The 12,744-nt window shown below is 39.5% G+C and overlaps 1 protein-coding gene and 1 long non-coding RNA gene across 22 annotated transcripts in view; one reads left to right on the top strand and one right to left on the bottom strand.

Annotated features, from left to right (window-relative positions):
* The window catches only part of MYO5A (myosin VA), a 205,958-nt gene that overhangs the window by 105,361 nt on the left and 87,853 nt on the right, over nt 1-12,744 (top strand). The window lies entirely within an intron of this gene.
* The window catches only part of LOC122462223, a 30,056-nt gene that overhangs the window by 137 nt on the left and 17,175 nt on the right, over nt 1-12,744 (bottom strand). The window contains exon 3 of one of the 2 annotated variants that reach the window (XR_006284649.1): nt 1,976-2,150. The exons of the other annotated variant lie outside the window; for it this stretch is intronic. This is a non-coding gene — a long non-coding RNA (uncharacterized LOC122462223). The remainder of the gene's footprint in view (nt 1-1,975; nt 2,151-12,744) is intronic. 2 annotated transcript variants of the gene reach the window in all.

Below are 12,744 nucleotides of genomic sequence, written 5' to 3' on the forward strand. Positions count from 1 at the left end.
TGTAACCCTTATCAGGTACAATTCCTCTTCCCTTTCCCTCTTTCTTTACTGTTTATGATGTCTGTGTGTTTAATTATATGGTCTGGAAGAAGAGAATATGGGGATGATTGTGAACTGCAATAACACGAGACTTATTATTTTCAGATTCCTATCAGTATAATATATAACTAGAGGTTTTACAAAAAGAAAAGGAGTATTTGTGGCACCTTAGAAACTAACCAATTTACTGGTTTTAGTTGACTCTGTTCTTTTCTATACTGTGTAATGGGAGCACATTACATGTGTATATTTAGGATAATCACAGTGCATTCTCATCCAGGCTTAGAGTGGCTCCTGGATACTGTTGAAATCACCATTTTCAATTTAAATAAAAGAACTTGCCTGCTGGTTCTGTAGCAGAATCATGCAGAGGAGATTCAGCTGGAAATAGAATTACATAATGATGAGAACCCTATAAAACTCAACAAATCCTGGAGTCAATAGGGACACTGCCAAATAATTTTGTATTAAAAATAATAAAGATTTGACAGAACCTGAGGTGAATAGAATTTTTTTAAATTACATTGTTTTTAATGTCAGCTTCTCCTAAATACATCTAAATATATCTGTACCTTGGCAGTGTTGGAAAGTAGGCTAAGGAAAACTGAGTCAATTAATTTTTTTGACTCTTTGAAATTTCACTTGTGCCAAAGTGCCAAAATTGTTTCACAGAATCTGCTTTTACCTTCAAAACATTGCACAGAGGTATCTTGGCAACCACCTTGGGAAATTTTGGCTCATGGACAGATAGCAGTGGGTAGAAAAACATATGAACAATCACACACATTTGTAATGTATACACAGATATTAATCAGATTAGGTGGAGATGGAAATAACACTTCATAGAGTAAAGGAGGAGGAAAAGGCAGGATAGTCCAGTGGTTAGGGTGCTAGTCTGGGATGTGGGAGTTCATGGTTCAATTTCCTATTCCTCCACAGATCTTGTGTGTGACTTTGGGCAGTCAGTGTCTCTGTGCTCAGTTCCCAATTTGCAAAATGTGAGTAATAGGGAAGTGATATCTCATAGGGGTGTTGTGAGCATGAATATATTGAAGACTGCAAGGTGTTCTGATACTATGGTAATAGGGATCATATTAATACATAATCTGGATAGACAGGTATATGCAAGGAGATCTTTATCAAATATTTAAGGCTTCCCTTTAGTATATGTGCAGACATGTTTAGTAGCGGTAAGAGGTAAGAAGAGTAGAAACAGCAGCCTGATCTTTCTACACAACAGAAGCAAGCAGTGACCTAGATGATTAGTGAACTAAAGGACAATGGCCACTTTTGAGAGCTCTGGCTGCTTATTGGGAGAAACAGGGCCATCTCCCCAAAGTTCAGTATCCTGGGGTTAACATGGAGGTAGTGGATTCTGCCATTTCCTGTTCTGTTTCACCAATAATGGACTCCTCCTTTGGCTCAGCTACTGGTTCAGCTGTTGCAAGCTCATCCTCCTTCCACAAACTCTGGAGATGCAGAAAGCTCTCAAATGGAGGTGGCGTCTCCCTCTTAACCAGAATTTGGAGGAGTTAGAATGTGCAGAGGGCATTATTGTTATGGTGTGGCAGCTGACAAGCCAACCTGTTCAGAATAGTGTCCCCAAACCATGACTGATTTTTATAACCTGCACACCATATGACCACAACAGGGAATAAATTGCAATCCATAGTATTAACGTAGTCAAACTACATATCGGAGCACACAGCAAACTGATCTCATCAGAATAAAGATGGTAGACCAGCCTCAACGTGGAAAAATTACATATGAATGTCATGACTGCAGAATCTTGGAGAGTTCAGAATGTGGAAATATACCTGGCTTATTGGACTGGGGAGACCCCACCATCTTACACAATCTTTTGTCCCCGCATGGTTCCCTCTATCCTGCAGGCTCTGTGCAAGATACTTTTCTGACAACTTCCCAATGTTCCTACCTACTTTCATCTTCTTGTGGAGAAGGACTGATGACCATCTCCCAATATCTCTTTGGTGGATGGACCACTCTCCCCTGCAGAGTGTTTAGGGGGGGCCAGGTAAAGCAGCTCTTCACACTTGTGCGCACACAGAGGCTCTGCCCATTCGTGGACCAGGACTCCATTGTGCTGGGTGCTGTACAAACAGAACAGAACAATGATGGAGTTATATGAATTTGCAGCATCTCACTGGAGTAATTTAGTTTAGGGTTGTACTCATAAAATAAGAATTAAAAAGGAAAATGTCCTTTCCTGCTGAAGGTAAGTGTATTTGTGAATTATGAAGGACGTGTAGCCCTGCCCGTACTGGGACTGTGCTTGCTGACTGTGTCTTCAGGATGCAGCTATGATATGTCATAATTGACATCTAGTCTTTTGTCCTGCTTGTTTGGACTAATGATTGTCTGCAGGCAGTGAAGGGGTTAAATGTGGTTATAATTGGAGCCTGGAGTTCATCTGAGCTGTCCTGCTGATTTCTGTGCAATAAGCTTTAGCAGCCTGTTGCAGCAGTGACCTCAACCAACTAATCCCTGGGGAAATCAGTTTCATTTTGCTGGGTCATCTTTGTGCCCCTCCAGAGTGCAATCTGTCATGATTTTGAAGCCGGTGCTGACCACAGTTTTCTCCATTTGTATGTGTTCAGTATGTCCAGAAAAACTACGATTAATCAATTATAGTTTCACCTCTTGGCATTTTTACATTCTAGAGCTACGCTTCCGGGACCCAATTAAAATTGTAAGCTATGTGAATTGCTGTTAATATGTCTTGTTTGTTTAGAAACTGTACATGCTGTTTTCAAGGTTGTTCCTTAAACCTTTTACCAAGTCGCTGTTGCGCAGAGTCACGGAAGGTTGACAGACTTAAGGAGCTTCAGTCTTTTGTATGGAAAAGAGCATAGCTGAATTCTCAGTAAATCTGTTTCTGGAGCATAAAATCTGGAGTGATGAGTTAATAATACCTAGGTCTTACATAGTGGTTTTAATCTGTAGATTGCACACACTTTACAAAGGAGGTCAGCATTATTATCCCCATATTACAGAGGGGGAAACCAAGGCACGAGAAGGAGAAGTGACTTGCCCAAGGTCACCCAACAGGGGTTTGGTGTCCTAAGCATAGACATGGTGTAATATTTAACACAAACAAAGGGCTTTATGTCTGGCAAGCATTTTACGACATTCTCTAGGTCAGTGGTCTCCAAACTTTTTGGATCGCGCCCCCAGGGCCAGCTCTAGGGAAGCGCAAAAAAAAAAGAAGAGCTACCGCTGGGTGCAGCCAAAGATGGAGCGGGGCTAGCCGAGCGGCCGCTGGCATGCCACCGAAGACTCAAAGGTCCGGGAGCACTGCTGCCACTGTGCCAGCGGCGCTCCTCCTTCCGTGCACCCCCAGGGACGGTCTTGTGCACCCCCTGGGGTGCGTGCACCCCACTTTGGAGACCACTGCTCTAGATAATCCCAACACATCCCTCTGAAGTAGGCCAGTATAATAATGGCCATTTTTTACAGTAGTGAAACTGAGGCATATTTTGTCTTACTTGCATCTCATGCTTATTAAGCATGAAGTACAGCAGAACCTCAGAGTTACAAACACCTCAGAAATGGAGGTTGTTCGTAACTCTGAAATGTTCCTGTTCTGAACAAAATGTTATAGTTCTTTCAAAAAGTTTACAACTGAACATTTACTTAATACAGCTTTGAAGCTTTACTATGCAGAAGAAAAATGCTGCTTTTAACCATCTTAATTTAAATGAAACAGGCACAGAAACAGTTTCCTGACCTTGTCAAATCTTTTTTTAACTTTCCTTTTTTTTAAAGTAGTTTATATTTAATACTGTACTGTACAGTATTTGCTTTTTTTTTTTTTTTTTGTTATTGTTGTCTTTGCTGCCTGATTGTGTACTTCCAGTTCCAGCTGGGGTTGACCAGTCAGTTCATAACTGTGGTGTTCGTAACTCTGAGGTTCTATTATAGTTAGGGGGAAAATTGTCTTCTGGCTGGTAATAAAGGACCTGTTGTCATGACTCAGGGTAACAGGACTTGTTCTCATGACTCAGGGTATTGTAAAACGCATGTCAGCAGTGGGGAGAACCTGATGCATTGCTTCTGTGAAGGGAAGAGTACTTCAGGTCAGGGCATGCTGAAGCCGGATAGTCAAGATGGTATTCAGGGCAGAGAGAGAACAGTCAAGAATAGACCAGGCTGTGGAAATGCAGCATGTTAACTCTGTAACAGGAGTAGTGGCACAAGTTTTGTGATATGTAAAGGCATACATGGTGGTTTGCACTAATATGTAATTTCTTTATTCATAATGTTGTTCATACAAAAATGCCAATGAATGCTTCAAAGCAACATAGACTCTACTAATAATACTTAGAGCTTACATAGCGTGTACACCTTCAAAGTGTCTTACAAACATTTAGCTAATTAATCCTCACAACAGCCCTTTCAGGGTTGAAAGAATAATTATCCACATTACACCACACCCTTCTGTACGTGCAAATACAAGTGAATTATTCATCACTGCAGAGATGTGGATAGAATTCAAAGATGTGGCTCAGAAACGAAGGAGGTGATTATGGTCAAGTTTGGGGGAGAATGACTGTCAGAAAACTAAGAGACATAAGGAGTAAGAATATGTTTGTTAGAGTGGGATAGGAGTCTTGGGCTATGGATAAGAGGTGAGTTTTGAAATAGTATTTGTGGGGGAATCAGCTAGCTACAGGGGAGGTTTTTGCAGATGATGGTGGCAGCCCAGGGGAAGGACCTGGCCGCCTTCCTCAAGAGGTAAGATGAGGGGGCAGTAAGTAAGTCTGCTCTTTGAGGAATATATTTGGTGAATTGTAAAATAAGGAGAGATGAGGCCAAAGAGATGGGGAATATTTTGGCATTAAGGAGACTAGGGAGCCAAATCCAGAAAGCCAGAGGATAGTGAACTAATTTAGTGATTGAAGAGAATTGTTATCAAAATCCTATGTTCACAAGATTAACAAAGGGCATAATCTTGTTCCCCATACCCAATGTGATAAGTCACTGGAATGCTGAACGAATTTAGAAAAGGAACATTTTAATCTGGTACTGTTTTCGTTTGGTCTAAGAGCTTTAGAAAATTGCTCTTTTTTAAAGAAACGGTTACATTACTTCTACTTGAAAAGCAATTTCTGGCTTGCATAGTTGCCAATTTTTAAAATGGCTTTAACAGGCCTCACACTGCCTGCTGCATAGTATGGGCTCAGTTTCCAAAGACCTTCACAATGGGTGAGCAGCGCTACATGTGTACAGCCTCATTTGCACCTACAAAAATACACAGCGGAGAAAACAAGAAGTTGCATATACAGTTTCCAAAGTGATGCACAAATACAAAATTTTGCAGGCGTAATGGGGCAGACATGGTTTTCACCCCTTGCCAGTTGTGTGTGGCTTTAAAACGTCAATCCTTTATTTATTAGTGACACTGCAAAACTAAACTTCTGCCAGTCTTTACATACCGCAATGTATAAGGTAACAGCTTTTACTGAGCCGTTGGCATGTCCTCTTTTTCTCTATCTGGCACCCACTGAAATCAATGGGAAAGAATCCTTTGGACTTCAGTTGTCCTTGGATTATGCCTATAGTGAGAAGGTGTACAGGCCAACACACTAATCCATGTAGTCTGATGCCTAATTAAGCAGGGTATAAACAACATGTTTTGTTATTTTGTTATGTATTTTGTTATTGTTATTATGCATTCTCTCAGTAATACATAGGTGCTCCTTAGCCTCCTAAACATCTTATGCCACGGCATTGTCTTACTCAAGTCCCTGATCACTCTTCCTATTCTTTAGCCTCAACCCTGCATTCTTCTACAACCAGACTTTTCTGTTCAGTGGAAAGTGCCCTGGTCATATGAACATTGTGTAAGATCTCAAGTCCCTGCAGATGAAGTATGTAACCAATTAAAGACTGTTTTACTTTTTAAAACATTTTATTAGAAAATTACTGTAAAACCAAATGTAGATAAATAGAAGGGAGCTAATCCTAAAGTCCTTAATTCAGCATAACTTCTGCTGATTTTAGTGGCAGTTATGCTTCAGTAAGGACGTTAGTATTTAATCCAGGATATTGTTTGCGCGGTGGGGGGTGGTAACCCCGCAAAATACAAAGATTAAAAAATCCATCTTGTTCTAATTAATGCAGCAAGTCAGATGTGGAGAACTGGTCTCTTTTGAGATACTGCTCATTTTTGGGGCATGGGGGAAGGAGGAAACAAGAAGGTAGAGGTGCCACATTCCTGCAAAGTTAAGGTCTCTCTCCTAGATGCTTTTTTTGGATGTCTTCAGTGCACTCCTCCTGAGGATAACAGTACATTCAACCCAAGCAACACTTTTTTGTCACCCACTGTAAGTTCAATAAATTGCTTTGTGTGAAGGTCAGAGAAAATTCAATATTATGGAGAATTTTTAATTTGCTATTGATATTAACTACTTGGACAGCTCTGCCACATTGCAGTGGGGAAAAGGACTCAGATTTCCCATGAAAGGAGTTTGAAAGCTTTTACCTGGCTATTTTATTCCAAGAAGAGACCCTAAATTAACACTTTATATGGAAGCAGGAAAGATGTTAATGAAATACTTTTAGGGTTTATGTAGTTATACAGGCATTTGAAGATACCAGAGTTGACTGAGATTTTTTCTTATCAATGAAATCAGTTTTGTGGCTATATTGAGCCTCAGTAAATAACTTCTTGTTTAAAACTCTTTGTCAGTTGGAAATCATGATGGTAGAGTTCATCACAGATGTAAGGCGACTGGAATTAGTAGTGTTACACCAAGGATGCATTTGGCCCTTGATGATTTGTGTGAGAGAGAGAGAGAGAGACAAACACACACATAAATTAGCTCAGAAGTATCAGGATCTTCTGAAGAAATATCAAATGGCAAAGAAGCAAATAACTCAGTAGGTATTCCACTCCAACCTCCAATTTGTGTGTGTGTATGTGTTAATCTTATGTTTTTTGAGGGAGAAGAGGGTAGTTATAAATATTCTCCTTTTGCCTTCTCACTTCTTCAGCAAAACTTCAATGACTAGCTATATTTTAACATCCATTTTAGCATTTTCACTAAGTTTGCAAGTTATTTAAGAAAATTATTTTAACAATTAATGGAATTATTATTATAATACTTAGTACTTACACAGTGCTTTTCATTTTCAAGTCACTGTTCAAACCTCATTTCCTTGCTCTCATCAACCAGGGACCTACATGGTTGATGCTCCTAAATTCCACAGGAGCAGAGCTTTTTAGAGCAACCCCATGGGACATAACTGATCTTCAAAAAAAGAAAAAGAGTACTTGTGGCACCTTAGAGACTAACAAATTTATTTGAGCATAAGCTTTTGTGAGCTATAGCTCACTTCATCGGATGCATGTAGCTCATGAAAGCTTATGCTCAAATAAATTTGTTAGTCTCTAAGGTGCCACAAGTACTCCTTTTCTTTTTGCGAATACAGACTAACACGGCTGCTACTCTGAAAACTGATCTTCAGTTACTCAGCTTGATAAGGCACTTTATAAGTACATGTAAGAGAAAAAGAAGATATCTAAGCATTCATGACTATAGGTGCCCAGTGCTATAAACAGTTTCTTTATTATGGTTATGTGCTGTCATTGAGTATGCTGCTTGTATTAACTGGGGATGTTGACAGATTGATTCCAAAAAATACGACAGCTTCTTTTAGCACTGTCGTACCATGGTACTAGCAGGATAAGGGCAGACGTCTGATTGGTCATATCCATACATTGGGCAGGTGCACATATTATATGCATGTATTTGTGCATGCGCAGTTTTGAAATCTGTGCCTGTGTTTTAACAATGTAAGAGGTGAGCAAATGTCTCTGATTTAAATGGTGCTAACGTTTCTGTGCATTAAATCATATGGATATAATTGGACCTGTGACTGACAGAGCAAGACTTGAAATGTGCTAGAGTTCCAAAATTGACATTAATTTGACTTTTTGTCATTTAAAAATATTATCAAAATGTTCCTGCATAAGTTATTTTCTTGGGTTGGTTTACCCGCTGCTATAATTCAGTTGTAGGCTGACACATCACTGAGGAATCAAACAGGTTCCTTGTTCTGCCCGTCATAGGCATGACTCTCACTGATGTTAATGGGAATTATTTGTATGTGTTTAAAGGAGAATCTAACCCAAAGGTTCTTCTGAGTCATAGGCTGTCTCCCTTGTGAACTTTCATCAGTCTAGCTTTCAAGAGTTCTTTGATAAATTAAAACTCACTGTTAAAATGTCCAAAGCAGTTTCAGGTTAGTAAGCATTTCTCTACCACAGACTTGCAGGAGAGAATCTGCAGTAAGAGGAAGAGGTGAAACTGTAATTGATGAACTAAAAGCTACTTATGGGCCTGATCTTGTACTGAAGGCATTGGGAGTTTGGAGTGTTCAAGGACTGCAGATTCAGACCCTCCAAGAACTATTTACTCTCTGTTTGTTTAAGAACTAGAAGCCTGTTCCATCCTGTTGGTGCCCTTACCAGTGATGTAAACACCATAAAATATGAAAACAAGAAGCCAACGGTGACCCCTTCAAAATATGGTGGAAGACTCATTAAACCTTTCAGCACAGGAGATGGGAGAAGAAAATAATCCCTTAAGTATTACTCTTCAAACAGCTTCAAAAGCCTCCGTAAATTAAAAATGTGAAATTAATAAAAACCAAAAGATCCTTCTCCAAAAGCCTCCATTAAAAAAGAGCCCTTCAGATCAAAAGATTCGGGCTGTTTTGGATCAAAGGGGAAGCAAGTTCCTAAGCTCTCCTCGTTCAATGTGCCCTGCTAGCTATCCTCTCTCCTTTCATCCTGAGACAGCTTCCCCTGAAGCCCCTCTGCTGATCTCAGCTGTTATAGTATGGCATGAGGAGAGAGGAGGTCTTTCAAGTAGTCAAGCCCTAGGCCAGCTGTAGGTTTATAAGTGATATCAAAATCTCAAATTCTATTCTACCTACGTATTTTTTTCAAGAACGTAATAACTATTTCATTTATTTTGTTGTTTGTTTTACGGCCATGAACCTTAAGGACAGGATGAAGTGATGTAGCCTAGCCATCAGCCATGGAAAAAACAAACTCTGCTTTGTTGATCACATGGATAAAAACTGTGCTTTGTTGAAATGGATAAAAAAGACAGCTCTGTGCTTCTCTAGGTCCCACTGAAATAACCACTGACAAGTAGCTATTTAGCATTTGAGTGCAGCTAGTTCAAAAATTTGGGCCCCAACAGGACTTTCTTTTGGTATGTATTTAGCAGACAGGAAGTATATATTCATTGGGCCACTTTAGTGCCATTTTATTCTATACATCTTGACTATCCTAAAACATTCAAACTGTTTGTTTTGGAAATGTTGGTTTCCATACTATAAAGCATCTACTTCTTAATTTGAAAATTCGTTCAGTTTGGGAGCCAGAGCCAGGAGATTTTGTGGTCTACAGGAATAAAAAGGGGATTGGAAGTCAAGAACTCTGCAGCTGTAATTTCATTGTTGCCTGTGGTTTGCTGTGTGATCTGAGTTTTTCCATTTGTAAAATAGGATTGTTAACACCTACCTTCCAGGATGGTAGTGAGGATTAACTAGTTAATATTTGTAATATTTGTAGAGAAGGGTGCACATAAATTGTGCATACTATTACAGTTGTGCATGCAAGTGGTCCAAGTGAGCATTTGCATGCACAGTTTCCAGGATTCTGGCCAAGACACGTTAATTGTTCACAGCATTTTCTGAAAGGGTCATAAACTATGAAATAAACTCTAAATATTTTTATTGCTAGTCTGGTTTGTCTTTGCATTGGGCATTCAGGATCTGTGGGCTCTCAGGTTTTGTTTTTGAATATCCGCTCTAGACATTTTGAATCAGTAAAATAAAAGGCATAAAATAATACTCGCCAGCAAACCTCAAAATACCTCACAGCAAATCTAGAATGTGAATTTGTTAAACTCTTGTGTTTCTCTGTGTGTGTGTGTGTGTGTGTGTGTGTGTGTGTTTAAATGTCTGATAGCAGTGCTGGCAACTGGGACTAGGAGGGGGTATATTATTTATACATATGTCTGAGCATGGAGGTTGCTGTCAGTAATCCTATACGCCTTTCTTTTCCCAGGCTATAGTACTTTCTAAAATTACATCCTTAAAATGCAAAATAGCACAATCTGCCTGTCCCACTGAAGTGTGATACTCTGTTGAACAGAGCTCCATACTGTGATGTATTTCTGTGTCCAAGCCAATTGGCTATAGGTAGCTGCTGCTTTAGCATTGACTTAAAAGGAAGCAGAATTACTTCAATGCTGAGTGCATTTGAAAATCTTACCCTTAGATTTTAGTGAATTTTAGAAACCCAGGTGTAGTAGTCACTACTATTAATAATCTTATTTAAGGGGGGAAAGCCGTTAGACTATCCACTCCATCTCCCTGCCAAAGCAGGATTGTTTCCTACAAGCCACTTTCTCATCTCTTGCCCAGTGCAATTTCATTTGTATATTACAAAAATATTTTCTCCATATATTACATTTTAAGCCATACTGTAGCACTCCTGTTTTGCTGTTGGGCTTCAGGTAAGCAGAAAAGGTCTTTAGCATCAGATTGTGCAGTGGTTTTGTAAAGCTGATAAATGTCTTTTGGGAAGTATGTTGTGAACTCAAGCTTCCAGGGACAAAGGGAGAGTGCTGATCTACTTCTCCGTTTGGCACTCTGATAATAAGATTCCTCATAAATGTTGCTTGTCATCATTGTTGTGGAGGTATCCTGAATTCTATTCAGTGTCTGACCTTTGTCATACAATAAACAGAGACTTGTGCTGTTTAATTAGAAGCTTTGTAAAATTGTCATTAAAATTTACCAGTCCAGGCACAAAGTCTGTTTGTCCATACTTTTACCCAGATTACTGACGATGAAAAATTAACGAAACTAATGACTTATTTTGAACTAAGCCCGATTTGGCCATGCTTATCCTTCCCATCTTCCTTCTCTTTTTAAAGTAATATGAGTTGCTACTGCGGGGAGATAAAGAGGCATATTATTTTTCTGTAAACATTTTAATGTTTGGCTGAAATAGTTCTTGTAAATGGTGCCTGTCAAGGACTTTAAAACCATTTGAGCCATATTTAGATCTATTCTGGATGATGTAACAAATCTCTGTCCTGAGGATAAAACTGCTAGGGTAGGAGGAAGAAAAAAGAGGTGGAACACTCAGAGCTGATTTGTGTAACAGTTTAGAGTCTGAAATCCAGGAGACAATTTAAAATGTAATAATAATAATAATCGTGGGCAGGTTTAATGGCACCTATTGTATTTTTTCTTAAAAGGGAAAATTCTCTATTCTCCACTTGCTGCGGCACTAAGGAAACTGTTCCTCTTCAAAGCTAATAGTGGAGCATAACTGAGACTTCTTTTGATCTCTCAGATGTCTCCATGCATCTGAAGAAGTGGGGCTTTTACCCACGAAAGCTTATGCCCAAATAAATCCGTTAGTCTTTAAGGTGCCACCAGACTTCTCATTGTTTTTGTAGATGTTAACATTGTTGTTCCAGATTTCCAATAATGTTTTAGACCTTTGCCATTGTTGCTTCATTAACGTCCAGAAAAGGCCATGATATCATAATTAAATAATCATTTGTAAGGTGCTCTTTAAATGATATCTTCATATTAAACGCTATATTTCAGCACTTTTCGGTATATAATTAGTCTATAGGTATACACACCTTGTAATAAGAGAAGCAGATTGAGCTCAAACAGGCTTCTCATGTCAGTTTGTGCTAGCCCTGGGAAACATAAGGAACAGAATGAGACATTTTTATTATGGTGTTCCATTCCTGGAACTAGAGTTAATGTTCTGTCAGGACTTCTGTTATAAATCCATATTATCTGAGATTATAGTTTTGCAAGTGTGTGTGTGTATGTATGTATAATATAGATAGATCTGGTGCCAAGGCTTGACATGTGGGCACCTAATCCAAATCCTGAGAGTTAAAGTTCGTAAAAGATTTATATGTAATAGTTTCAACATGTCTTTCTTGGGGCGGTAAGTGAACTTAGTCCTGAAGAAAGGTGCTAGGTTGGCAGTTGGAACTGAAGTCCTCTGTTTATCCAGACAATTTGTCCAGCACAGGCAGTAGCAGTTTGAGCTTCCCTGATGTCCTGCCAATCTTCCTGAATCCTGCCCTCCCTCTTTCATCAAGGGGTAACAAGGTAGCTGAGTCTTGATAGATGTTCAGTCTTTGGCCTCTCTCAGACTGTCATCCAGGCTGCTAATTAAGATGGGCATGGTATAGGTACAGCTAGTGGTAGTTGTTGATGGGAGCTCCTGTCCTCTAGGAACAGACTGAAATTTCTTGTATGTCACTCAACAACCTGCAGATGATAATGACTCTTGATCACTATCGGTCTTGTCTCGATCAAAGCTGGTGACAGAGAAATGAAAGGCTTGTTATCTCATTGCACATCTCCTGAGTTCTCCGGCTGCTGAGGTTGCACCATAAGTTTCATGTTCTAAGAACAGTGAGACATTGTTCTTTCCATACTGTGGAGTACCGGAGGAATAAAAGGCTACAAGCTGTTCTGCATTTTGGCCCATTTTGACAGAATGTAGGGATTATCTATGTGAGAGAGAGCCCAGACCATTGTATTTTGGGTTGGGCCACTTGCAAGTCTTTCAAGAACTACTACAGCCTTCTTTCTACTTTTCCTTTTTCATCCTCAGTA

Source organism: Chelonia mydas, chromosome 10 (genome assembly GCF_015237465.2).
Source record: "Chelonia mydas isolate rCheMyd1 chromosome 10, rCheMyd1.pri.v2, whole genome shotgun sequence".
NCBI classification, from domain to species: domain Eukaryota; kingdom Metazoa; phylum Chordata; order Testudines; family Cheloniidae; genus Chelonia; species Chelonia mydas.